Here is a 12,462-nt window from a genome sequence, read left to right as displayed (position 1 = left end):
GGACTTAAGCAAACTTTGAGGAGCTAGAACATCCGGTTTGACTCTACTATCAAACAGTTTGATTTTGAGCGTGCAACATTCATGGGCCATAAGTGCTTGGCCCATGTAGATACAACAGTGGCTCTTGCACACACTATGGCTGAATGCACATCATTGCCATGGTGTCCCTAAAGATCATTGGATGATCTCCCTCAGTGGTGGGCCCCAAACCTCCTGAAGAGGATACGTGCGGAACCCTAGCCGATTAGGACCCACAAAAATCTGGATTTATGAAAGTCAGTGGAAGCCACTCTAGTTTGACTTAAATTAAGCTAGGGCGTAATTTTTGTTCCCTCCAGCAATATGAGTGCATGTGATAGGGAGATTCATGTGATGAACTCTCTAAAGGCCTTCCATCATTAGCATGAAGATGGGTCCTTCAGTAATGAGGAAACGCACTAGAAAATGGGCTATCCATTTGCTGTTGGATTTGTTTGAGTGTTTCATAAGATGATAGGGGCGTCATAGACTGATGTGGGAGGGGCTTCACCAGAAAATGGGAACTCTCTCATGGTACCTTGGCATTCACGAATATGATGGGTGAGCACTCATTGGACAGAATGGTTTAACCTAAAATGGCTCAGAACCTTGTCTGACAGAGGCCAAAGGGAAAGCTCATATGATAAGTGGATATGATCCTTCACAGAAAGGTGGTGGGGTTTTGCAGCTGAAACATTTGGCTCCATGCACCCTATGTGATTTCCCACATTTCCAGAGACAAGTCGCTGTCTCCATCCCTGAGATAGGAGGGAAATCTCAGAGATGAACAAATGAGAATGGAACATAGATTAAAAACCATATCTATGTATTGAACATGAATCAAATTAGGTTGTGAATTGATGTTGCTCTTTTATCAGAAAATGGCAAATGGACAATTTGCAAAGCTTCTTGACGACAATAAGCTTAAGGGCCTAAACTATGCCGACTGGTACCGTAACCTTATGCTGGTCTTGACCTCTGAAAAGTTGGATAAGGTGGCTAAGAATCCTACCCTGGATTGTCCGGGAGATAGGGCTTCTGAGGCCCAGAGAAGAGAATACCAAGAATGGGAGGAGAAAAACTCCCTTGCCCGCTGCTATATCATTGCCTCGTTAGATAATCCAATACAGAGGCAGTTCGATCAGATCGAACTTGCCAATGACATATTGGACAGTCTCAAGACAATGTATGAAGAGCAGAACCGTTCTACTCGACAGAAGGTCTTGAAGCAGTTCATGACCACGCAGATGTCCAAGGGCCAACAAGTTCATGACCATTGTCTTCGGATGATGGGTTATATTAACCAACTTGAGGCTCTTGGATCTGGGCTGGATCTGGTAACTCAGATAGATGCTATTCTCAACTCTTTGCCTCCGTCCTTCAATCAATTCATCATGAGTTACAACATGAACAAGCTGAATGTCAGTTTGCAGGAACTCAGCAATATGTTGCAGAGGGCCAAAGAATTGATTAAGAAGGATGAGCCCATTGCCATGCTTGTTGAAGCAGGAAAATCGGGCAAGAAGAGGAGGGCAAAGAGAAAGCCCCAAAAGAAGGCCACCAAACCCAAAAAGCAGAGGAAAGACAAGGCATCAAATGCTTGTCATTTTTCCAAGCAGACCAGCCACTGGAAGAGGAACTGTCCTCAATTCTTGAAATTCAAGAATGGTAATCTCGAATCTTGTGTCATGGAAACCAATTTGTTGGTAGATTTTGCATCCTGGTGTATTGACTCCGGGGCTTTAACTTATGCGTGTAACTCACTGCAGGGGTTCAAGGTAAGCAGAAGGCTGAGTGAAGGAGAAGTAACGCTTTACCTGGGGACTTCTACAAGTGTTGCAGCTGTGGCCATAGGAACCATAGAGTTAATTTTTAGAGAAAGAATAATTGTACTTAAAGATTGCCTTTATGTACAGAATTTAAGAGGAAATTTGATTTATGTCTCAAAACTGTGTGATGATGGTTATTCTGTCTTCTTTAGTAATACAATTACTATTAAAAGAAACAACAGATTCATCGCATACGGGGAACTGGAGAACGGTCTCTATGTTTTACATCCTTTGATAGCTATAAATATAACCCTAGCAAGTGTACTAGTTATCAACTAGTATAAAAATATCGTTCCCACAGGGATTTAACAAAATAAGTATTAAACCACAGTCTTCCCTAATAATGTGGACAATCGAAATTCAGATTTGAGCAAAAACTACTGAAAATAAAAACTAGAAAAAGAAAATAGAAACAAGGGTGATCACTAACCGAATATGCAATGGATGAAATCGCTAGGGATTTTGGTCCACCTAACCAATGTAATGAATATTAATGGATTCAATTAACCAAGATTACTTGTCATTCCCATAAGCTGAGGTCTTTCCAATTTTATTTAATATTCTCTCTCGAGATATACTAAAACTACGCTCATCAGGTAACCCTTCGATCTCTCGAGTAGAGCTCTCAAGATGGAAGTGCATTAAATCCAAGGAAAACCATTAAATTCAGATGAATCATGTATATATATCTTTATATACCACTCAATTCACACTATAAACTATTCAGCCGATTATGTGAATTCCTCTCTCGATTCATTCACATAACCCAAATCAATTAAGAGGTTGCCAAGCTCTTAATTGCATTAAGCACAATAATTCATAGACTATATGGAAATCACAATCCTAGATAAATCATAAAGATAAAAATATATTCATTAACCTGGTTAGGCTTTCCACAGCCCTAGCAAGAAACAAATCAGTTCATGATAAAAGAATTAAAGCAAACAAAGGGAAAGAAAGAACTCTTGAATTTGCCCATGGTGCTGAGATCTCCTCTTCTTGCCGCCACCTTCTTCTTGAGGTTTCTTGAATTCTTGATCACCTTCCCCAAGTATCTTGATTTGCTTTCTCCTTTCTTGATTGATTACTCCTTTGCTTCATGATTCAATCCAGAGATTGAGTGATGATTAAATCTGGTCTGCCCCCCCCCCCCTTTATATAGCTTAAAGGGGAGGGGGTGGTCTCCTACTTTCTCTTGAAGTTTATCTTGCAAGAATAGAAAGTCCTTGTCTAATCCTACTCTTATCTCTTTATCTAGTGAACTCAATTTCTTTATCTTTCTAAGATTACATCAAGAATTTAGATCTGGAAGGACTCTTCTCAGTTTCTTGTTCTTGGATTCGTATATAGACCTCCTCTGCGAATTGGGCTGCTGCCAGGCTTTTCTGCAAGTTGGGCTTCAGCTGCGGATTGGGCCTTCCTACGAATTTGCCTTGACTTCAGGCCCCGATTTGATTTCGATTCAGGCCGAATCCGCGAAAGACCAAAACATGAAAGTTGTGGCTTTTTCTCTTATTTTTCCGGTGGGTCTTGAATCATCCCAATCAGAGTTTGGGTACGCGAGTTAGGCCCAGATTACATCAAGAATTTAGATCTAGAAGGACTCTTCTCAGTTTCTTGTTCTTGGATTCGTATTAGACCTCCTCTGCGAATTGGGCTGCTGCCAGGCTTTTCTGCAAGTTGGGCTTCAGTTGCGGATTGGGCCTTCCTACAAATTTGCCATGACTTTAGGCCCCGATTTGATTTCGATTCAGGCCGAATCCATGAAAGACCAAAACATGAAAGTTGTGACTTTTTCTCTTATTTTTCTGGTGGGTCTTGAATCATCCTAATCAGAGTTTGGGTACACGAGTTAGGCCCAAATTACCGAACGATGCCGAAATTGTAAAAAATCATCCGATTTGCCTTTCTTTGCTTCTGATGCCTTCTTTCATGCCCTAAACAAAAATACAACAAATATGAGTCCAATTAAGTACTAATTCAGTATGAAAGACAAAATATTTGGGGATAAAAATATGATAAATTCTATTCTCATCAAATCCCCCCACACTTAATCTTTGCCCGTCCTCGGGCAAGACAAAACTCAAAACAAAACAGGAACCAACTAACTAAAAGATTGTTTTGGAGTTTTCTCAACACGGTATTTGTTCTCCCGCATGCCTTGATCCAGTATTAATGATCCATTAAATCGCCAATCCTCATGTTCTCAAGTGAAATCGACAATCAAGGGAAACAAGCATCTCTTCGCATGAATAATTTAGGACTAGAGTAAGCCTTCTTTGTTTTCACAATCACATGCAACAAGATTAAAAAATACCCTCTCATGATTTGTCAGGACGAAATCAGGAATACCATAAGCTTGCTTATGTATCGCATCTCCACCACTTATCATGAGTTCAATGCATCAAAAGGTGAATTAGGGTTTGGGATCTAGGAATGAGTGCATTTTATGCTCCATCTCACCCCTTTTTTTTTTGCTTTTAGTGTGAGTGCATTTTATGCTCTATCTCACACTTATTCAGGAAATAATTTTTTTTTTATATGGATAAATCACGTTCCAATCCATGAACTCATTATCGTGGTCTCAACATGCCTAATAAGACAAGTTCTAGAATAATCAAACCATGTTTGTCTATCAAAAACCAAATGCTCACAAGTGTCAAATCTGTATTGCATCTTGCCTGTTGATCATTCCCACTACTGAGGTACCTTCCATAGCTAAAAATTTCAGCTAGATTTGCTTGCATCATTTCTTGTCTATCCCACCTAAGCACATGATCCAAGGTGGTTTGCAATCATTCAAAAACAAGTCTCTAAGGAGCAGAAATTTCGAAAGGAAAGGTTAGCGAGTGATAATCGAAGCATGCTAGAGTCCAGAAAAAAAAAATTGTCAACCCCTTAATCCTCCCCCACACTTAAGATATACATTGTCCTCAATGTATGAAATATGCATAACAAGAACAAGGAGAGAAAGATTTAAGAGAACTTCCCTGAATGCCTCGTTGAGATCCTGCAGATGTGAGATACAAAAAAAAAACACGCTCATAAGAGAAAAAAAAAACTGAACAAAACAAATAACTAAACTTAATGGGTTGCCTCCCACAAGCGCTCTTTTTAAGTCGTGAGCTTGACTTTCACCTTTCTTTCATGGCGGTTTCAAGGAGAGAATGAACCCATGGTGGATGGGTTGCTCTCCTCCAATATAATGGTTCAACTGCTCCACCTGGTTTTTAATTTCCGATGTTTACCCCTCTCATCCTTCATGGGTGGGTTTAAGCTTGGAATAGGGGCCTGCACAATAGATGGGAGGAGTTTTGTGTGAGATGGAGGTAAACTAATAAAAGATGCATTATGAGTTGCAATTTCAAAAGAGTCTAGCTCAGAAGTCAAATTTCGCAGTTCTGATTTCAGTACAAACTTCTGCTCTACTTGTTGCAATTGATTAAGACTATTGTTAGGTGCAACTTTCAGTGTGTCTTCTGATTTGGATTTATCTACTTCAGCTGCCCAAACATCAATGCAATCAATTGCATATATTTCATGCTCAATTGTGTTGGGACATTTCATGGTTTTAAATACATTAAACACCACTTCTTTACTATTGATTCTAAGAGTAAGTAGACCTTCTTTCACATCAATTAAAGCATTACCCGTAGCAAGAAAGGGTCTCCCTAGAATCAACGGCATTGTCTTATCTTCCTCCATATCTAACACAATGAAATCAGCAGGAATGATGAAATTACCCACTTAGACTAAAACATCTTCTACTATTCCCCTAGGATATTTAATGCTTCGATCAGCTAATTGCAGGATAATAGTTGTAGATGTTAGTTCATGCAGTCCAAGTTTTACAAAAATAGAATAAGGCATTAAATTTATACTGGCACCTAAATCACATAAAGCTTTTTCAAATTCAGTATTCCCAGGGTAGGGGATAGGGATTTTAATTGCATCTAAATTCCATTTAGGTGTACTTCCCTCATCCTCCTTTTGCAAATCGGCCACATCAGCTTTCTTATCATCTTTCTGGATTTCACCAACTGTCTTCCCACTTCTTAAGGTTATGGCATTTACTTGCTCTCTGGGATTCTTCTCCATGTTGCTGGGTAGCCATCCCTCTTTTCTTTCCGACAACAGATTTACAATCTACCCCACTTGAACTTCTAAGTTTCTAATTGATGCTTCATGGCTTGGGAATTTTGCTTCAGCAGTATTGATGAACTTAGAAATCATCTCCTCCAGATGATTCTTTTTTTCTTGTAGGGGTGGCTGTGGTTGGAATCCCATGGGTGCCTTTTGCTGATTGTTGCTCCATGAAAAGTTTGGATGATTCCTCCACCCTGGGTTGTATGTATTTGAGTATGGGATGAAGTTTGACTTGCCAGCATGAGAGATAAAATTAGCATTCTCATGGGAAATAAAAGGACTATTTAATTGACAATCAAAATTAGTATGTCCTATTTGTCCACATAAATCGCATGAGATGCTAGATGATGCATTAATGGCTGAAATATTAAAAGTATCAAGCTTCTTATTCAGATTAGCAATTTGTGTAGACAGGGCTGCAAGGGAATTGATGTGGTGTACTCCCCTTTGATTAGTTCGGTCATTGCTCCACTGGTAGCTGTTCAACACCATCTCCTCTACTAGGTCATAAGCTTCCTCCGGTGCTTTTCTCATGATTGTGCCACCTGCAGCTGCATCAATAATAGATTGATTAGAGGGAGTAATACCATTATAAAAAGTCTGAATTTGACACCAAGATGGTATCCCATGGTGAGGACACTTCCTAAGCATCTCCTTGAATCGTTCCCATGCTTCATACAAGGATTCCCTCTCAAATTGAGCAAAAGTAGTAATATCATTAATTAGCTTTGCTGTTTTAGAGGGTGGAAAATATTTAGCCAAAAATTTTTGGGTTAGATCATTCCAAGTGGTGATACTTCCTGCAGGGAGTGAGTTAAGCCAATCTTTAGCTCTATCACGCAATGAAAAATGAAATAATCTAAGCCTAATAGCATCATCACTAACTCCATTATGTTTAAATGTACCACATATTTCTAAGAAGTTAACAATTTGTGCATTAGGGTCATCACTACTAAACTGAATGCTTGTCTGGATCATCTGAATTATTGCATGCTTGATATCAAAATTGTTGGTATGAATGGTGGGCTTGCAAATGCTGGAAGTCACCCCATTAATTGGTCATCGATCATAGGTAAACTTCGGCAATCTTGCAATTCAAGCATTTGACCTTAGATTTATTAGGATAGCCATAATAAACCTTGTGTTTTCCTAAATCAACTAACCAAACCTAGCATTTGATCAACACTTATCACTAATCGACTGGGTACGATAGCGCTCCATATTAACTAGTGATAGCATTAAACTTTGTGAAAACAGTTAAACCAAAATAACAATAATTGAGATAGCTGCAATTATCAAATCTTGTTCCATTGATTCCCTTTAGGTTAAAACATGTCAATACATTGGTCAAAGGCTGTCACGAACAATTGACCCAGAAAGATATTAACATAATTGCTACTTGTACCACTATTCGTGATGATTACAGATCACCGAACCATGGATAGCAGTAGGAAAATCAACATTAATTAACTTGTCAGACTAATTAACATTAACATCCATAGAGAATAAGCACAAGAATCAACGAATACTTGAATTAAAAAGCAAGAACTTGAATTAAATACAGAACCTCACGATCACACAGTCGAACCTCCCCCCTTGAACCAGAAAAAAAAAGCTTAGTTGCTCATGATTTTTGAATCCTCCAGGCTTTGCTTCTCAGAAGGCCGAACTGATCTTTCTTGATTGAGTTGCTTGATGCTTGATTGATGGATTGTTGAATTGATTGATTGCCTAAAGCTGGTCCGCCCCTCTCTTTATATAGCTTTAGGAGGAGGGGCTCTCTCCAACTCCATTTAGGAGATTAACTTTTAAAATTAGAAAGTCCTAATCTGATCTACTTCTATCCTATCCTATCTAGTAATCTCAATCTCTTATCTTTTTAGGATTACAATTGAAATTTAAATCTGATAGGACTCTTCATTCTTGAATTCGATTTGGACTGCTTTAATAACTTGGGCTGCTATAAGGTTCTTCTGCGAATTGGGCTTCAGCTGTGAAATGGGCTTTGCTGCGAACTTGCTCCGACTTCGGGCCCGATTTCGTCTTCGATTCATACCGAATCTGTCAAAACCCAAAACACAAAAGTTGTGGGCCTATCCCTCATCTTTCCAGTGCATCTTGAATTATCCAAATCGGAGTGTGCCGAAACTATGCCGAAACTGTGCAAAATCATCCGATTAGCCTTGTTTTCTTTCAATCGCCTTCTTGATTGCCCTGAATCGGAATACAAGAGTAATGAGTCCAATTAAGTGCTAAAATAATGAAAAAGAGTGAATATTTGGGGATAAAAATAGGGTACTTTTTAGTCTCATCAAATCCTCCCACACTTAAACTTTGCCCGTCCTCGGGCAAGACAAAATTCAAGCAAATATAGAACAAGAACAAACTAACCGTCATACCGATTTTGGAACTCAACTCTCCTTCATCTTTCTCCACAAATATTCTAGGTTAACTATTGCAAACCGTTAAATCAATACAACCAAGCCATACATGACTCATTCATCATTCAATCCAATTTTTTCTACTGCAAACCAGGTAGTAAATCAGGGAAAAACTTTTTATCTTCTCTCTCTTTTTATTTTCTTTTTAATTAGGGAAAACCTTTTTATCTTCTCTCTCTTTTTATTTTCTTTTTCTCTCCTCTGAAGAAGTGAGTGCATTTTATGCTCCATCTCACTTTTGGATTACTTGGTCAATAGGTGCATTTTATGCTCCATCCTACTGTTTGAATTGCTAGCTAGTAGGTGCATTTTATGCTCCATCCTACTATCAGATGATTTGGCTGGTAGGTGCATTTTATGATCCATCCTACCATCGGATTACTTGACCGGTAGGTGCATTTTATGCTCCATCCTACCAATTGTGGCAATGGTGAAGTATTTACCCTATTTACTTAAACCTAAATTTAGGACTAGCTTAACTAGAGATGACTTCAGATAAGTCATGTACTCCTTGATCGTACCTCATTACTAGGTTCACAAGAATTTCCCTAGAACATTGTTTCAATTGATTTCAAAAGAGTTGAGGTTTTTTTTTTCTTTCTTTTTTGATTAAAAAGCAAATGCAAAAAAACACGACCTAAATCAAATTTTAAAATGCAACCTAAATTCTAACCTAAATCCCCTCCCTCACACTTAAAACTTACATTGTCCCCAATGTGAGGTTAAATGCAAAGAAAGGACAAAAAAAAAAAAACTAAACTAGAAATGTAAAAACAAAAAGAAAAAAGGAAAAACAATCTTCCCTATTTTCTTCAAACGTGGTTGCAGCTTTCTGTGTTCTCCCCTTTCATCTATCATGGGCGGGTTCAAGTCTGGAATAGGGGCCTGCAAAATAGAGGGTGACGATTTCTTCATATCCAATTGTGCACTCAATTCGAGCTCCTCATTCAAATCTTTTTCTTCAAACGTTTCCAGCACAATTGAATCAACAATGTCAATTGAACAAATCGAATGACATTCATTGGGGTACTTCATTTCTTCAAAAATATTAAATTTAACAATCTCGCCATCAAATTCGACGGAGAGGGTACCCTCATCCACATCTAATTTGGTCTTGGCCGTTTTCATGAATGGCCTGTCTAATAGAAGTGGGGTTGAACTTGTGACCGTGTCCTCCTCCATCTTCAGAATGTAAAAGTCAGCTGGAAAGATTAGATCATTGACCTGCACCAACACATCCTCAACAATCCCTTCCGAGTAGGCGTTAGAATGATTAGCTAGCTGAATGACTACCCTAGTTTCCTTTAAGGGACCTAATCTCAAAGCATAATAAATCGAGTATGGCATGACATTGATGGATGCACCTAAATCTAACATGGCACGCTCGATTATTTTATTGCCAATCACACAAGGTAAAGTGAACATACCTGGATCAGCACGTTTTTCTGGCAAGGTCCTCTTAATGACAACTGAAACATTTTCTCCAACCCTTACCTTCTCATCGATTCGTAGCCTCCTCTTAATAGTGCACAACTCCTTCAGAAATTTTGCATATTTTGGGATCTGTTTGATGGCATCTAACAAGGGTATATTTATCTCCACCTTCCTGAAGGTCTCCATGACTTCTTGCTCATATTCTTCCTTCTTGAGTTTTTCCAACCAACTAGGAAATGGAGGCACAATGGCATTAGTAATCTTTGGGAGAGGGGGGTCGGATATTACCTTAATGGGGCTCTCGTTTGAATCTTATTTCTCTTCTTCCTTTTGTCCCTTATCTGCCTCCCTTGGTGAGGTAGGTTGTGGCTGCAATTCCTTCCCACTTCTCAGCATCACTGCACTAGCATTTTCCTTGGGATTAACTACCGTCTGCGATGGTAGCCTTCTAGAGTTCTGTGCCTCCAACTTGCTAATGGAAGTAGCAAGCTGACTTATTTGGTTCCCTATGTTCTGGATGCTGGCCCTTGTTTCCTGTTGAAATTGTTGAGTGTTAGTAGCAAGAGCCTTAATGATTTCATCTAATGACATACCTGCACTTGAGGGTTAACTTTGTGTTGAGATAGGTGCTGAAATTGGGGGTTGTCTGTTGAATGCTTGAGGCTGATATCTCTATGATCCTCCTTGATTTCCGTAGCTCAGACTGGGATGATCTCTTCACCCAGGATTGTAGTAATTGGAATAGGGATCATACTTGCATAGAGGTTGGCCAGGAAATCCTCCTACGGCACTAACTTGCTGCATCGAACCATCTTGCAATGATGGACACATATCCGTAGGATGCCCAGGAATCGAATAGACACCACATACCCTTGTCATTTGCAATTGCCTTACAGCTAGTTGTCGAACCAAGGCAGTTAGATCAGAAATTTGATTTTCTAAATTAGAATGACTTACCTCATTAACACGCCTAATAGTACCATCTGTTCTTGCTCCGAATTGTTGTGAATTTTTTACCATGTTGGAAATCAATTCCCTAGCCTTTTCAGGTGTTTTATTGACCAAGGCTCCTCCACTAGCTGCGTCTACCATACTTCTATCCATAGGTTGGAGTCCTTCATAGAAGTATTGGATCAAGAACTGTTCGGGTATTTGGTGGTGGGGACAACTAGCACAAAGCTGTTTAAATCTTTCCCAACATTCGTATAGTGTCTCACAACCAAACTGCCGAACTCCACAGATTTCCTTCCTAATATTTGCAGCTCGGGATGCAGGAAAATATTTATCTAAAAATATTATGTTCATCTCATCCCATGTACATATCGAACTGGGAGGATGAATATATAACCAATCCTTTGCTTTATCTAGTAAAGTAAATGGAAAAGCTATTAATTTTACCTAGTCCTCGGTCATACCCTGTCGTTTCATGCTTGAACAGACAACATGGAATTCCTTGAGATGTTTATTCGGGTCCTCACCTGGAAAGCCATGAAAAATAGGAAGCAGTTGAATCAAACCAGAATTTAGTTCAAAGGCTACCTCGAGAGTGGGATATATTATGCACAGGGGCTGTTGGTTCATGATTGGTGCAGCCAACTCCCTTAGCGTTCTCTGCCTATCAGCCATCCTTTCTTCTTCTTCGAAAATAGGTGGATCACAAGTTGGCAAGTCAAATTCAGAATTCACCCTCGGAGGTGAACGGTCCTTCCTTTGCTTCGCCTCCTTCCTTAAACGACGGGTAGTCTTCTCAATTTTGGGGTTGTACTCTAGTTCACCTCTTTAAGAAGCATGAGTCATAAAACAAAGAAGGTTAACACAAATAGAAGGTAACAAGCTAAGAAATTAAAGTAGCTCCCCGGCAATGGTGCCAAAATTTTGACGGGTTGTCGAAGACCTCAAAATTAATGCTAGTCCCATAATAAAATTTTTGTAGTAATAGTGGTACTAGGTCAAATCCCATAGGGAGCTAGGGAATAATTTCTTAGCCGAATGCGTAATATAATAGAGTGGGAAAATTAAATAATTAAAATTTCTAAAAGAAGAAGAAAGCAATAGCAATACCAAACAAGAGAAATCAGTCTTACCGAATTCTGATTCAAGGGTTCAGATTAATCAATTAGTCATCAATCATAGGTAAACTTCGGCAGTCTTGCAATTCAAGCATTTAACCTTAGATTTCTTAGGATAGCCATAACAAACCATGTGTTTTCCTAAATCAGCTGACCAAACCCAGCATTCGATCAACACTTATCACTAATCGACTAGGTACGATAATGCTCCATATTAACTAGTGATAGCATTAAACTTTGTGAAAACAGTTAAACCAAAATAACAATAATTGAGATAGCTGCAATTATCAAATCTTGTTCCATTGATTCCCTTTAGGTTAAAACATGTCAATACATTGGTCAAAGGCTGTCATGAACAATTGACCCAGAAAGATATTAACCTAATTGCTACTTGTACCAATATTCGTGACAATTATGGATCACCGAACCATGGATAGCAGTAGGAAAATCGTCATTAATTAATTTGTCAGACTAATTAACATTAACATCTATAGAGAATAAGCACAAGAATCAACGAATACTTGA

At 39.0% G+C, this 12,462-nt stretch overlaps 1 non-coding gene across 1 annotated transcript; it reads left to right on the top strand.

Annotated features, from left to right (window-relative positions):
- Window positions 1-6,615: 6,615 nt before the first annotated feature.
- On the top strand, window positions 6,616-6,722 carry LOC148800636 (small nucleolar RNA R71). The gene has a single exon (XR_016071004.1). It is a non-coding gene; the product is annotated as a small nucleolar RNA R71 (small nucleolar RNA).
- The last annotated feature ends 5,740 nt before the right edge of the window (window positions 6,723-12,462 follow it).

Source organism: Nelumbo nucifera, chromosome 4, assembly GCF_055504915.1.
Source record: "Nelumbo nucifera cultivar China Antique chromosome 4, China Antique-T2T, whole genome shotgun sequence".
In the NCBI taxonomy this organism is placed as follows: domain Eukaryota; kingdom Viridiplantae; phylum Streptophyta; class Magnoliopsida; order Proteales; family Nelumbonaceae; genus Nelumbo; species Nelumbo nucifera.
This window is presented reverse-complemented; position numbering and strand designations above follow the sequence as displayed.